Below are 1,550 nucleotides of genomic sequence, written 5' to 3'. Positions count from 1 at the left end.
TGTAATTAAAACATCCAAATAGAGACACTCTAGGAAAAGTAAAGGGGGAAAAGCCCTAAACTAACAAGAGACAAAAACTTCCCTGCAGACTACATTCACTAGAAAAACATTGCTTCAAAGCAGTTCTAACATGAATAAAAAGGAAAAATCAAACTAATGATTGATACAATTGCAGGTAGGCAGGAAGACAATAAAATTTTTATAGAAGATCTCAAGAAAGACATGGCCAAAAAAGTAAGATGAGGACCAATAAACAGGAGGTGATGGTCAGTCAATACCAGGATGTGAAATGGTTACTGGCAAAAATTAGGGAAGAAATGGGAAACAGAATAATTTCAGAAGTACAAACCTAAATTACAAGGTGCAAAAGGGAAAATGGACAGCTCGGCTGAACAAGACACAGAATACACACATGGGAAGAGTACAACAGTAAGTGAAAGTTATCGAATAAGGTCAAAATCACCCAAAATATGAATATAGTTGGTCCTCCAGTCAGTAGAACAATCATTAGGATGTGTCCTTGAGGGAATACTTGAGTCTGTGTGTTAAATAATATATCCAAGATCTATGAAAACTGTCCAAGACTGACCAACATCAAGACTAGTAATGGTCATTCTCTCTCTAGAGAGAGGCTCTTTCTAGAGGTGACCCACTTTCAATCTGTTGAAAGTGTTTTCCTTTTCTAATAAACTTTACTATTACTTTCACTACAAAAAAAGACTAGCAACATGAGTTAGTAGATGTATTTACTAATGCATATCCTGCAAACCCTAGACTAGACCTATTGTACTAATGAGTGATGAACTTTGGGCATCTGTGTCCTTTCTTAGGGGAAGAAAGTCAGGTTGGCACAGCTAGAGTTAATGCTAATGGGATGGAATAATGTCTATCTGACACTCACGAAAGGAAAGGTTGAGTCAAAGATTTAAAATCCATCCTAACTGTCCTTCACTTGTCAAGGCTTCAGACATATATTTATGCAAGTTCATGAAGTTAGGGGACTATTGTTCACATTGAGCTAACTGAAGCATCTCCTAGAGAACAATCAAAAGATAATTAGGGAAACTTTGGCAAAGGGCCTAGATGAACTTTGAATATATGTAACAATAGAACTAAGACTAAAATAGGGCTAATGAAAAGGTTACAAACTAAAATGCATATATAAACATTGTATTTATCATATCTACTCTTCTTGTGGGGTCTCATTTTTAAACATTGTAGTTCTTATATTTTATTCTAGTGACTGTTTTTATAATTAGAAATTTACATAATAGCCTTAGAACCCCTTTCTTCGGACAGTATTTGCTAGTTTCTACTGTGAGCATTAATTGAATGTGACTGTAACTCCTTCCTCCTCCTTTTCTCCCTCAAATTCTCTACCTCATTTTATTCAACAATATTATCATTTTTATGGACAAGATTGTGTCCTCCCAAAGTCATATGTTGAAGTTCTAACCCCCACAGCCCTGGAATGTAATATCATTTGGAGACAAGGTCATTAAAGGGACGATTCAGCTAAAATGAACTCTTAAGGGTGGGCCCTAATCCAA

Source organism: Castor canadensis, chromosome 5 (genome assembly GCF_047511655.1).
Source record: "Castor canadensis chromosome 5, mCasCan1.hap1v2, whole genome shotgun sequence".
NCBI classification, from domain to species: domain Eukaryota; kingdom Metazoa; phylum Chordata; class Mammalia; order Rodentia; family Castoridae; genus Castor; species Castor canadensis.
This window is presented reverse-complemented; position numbering follows the sequence as displayed.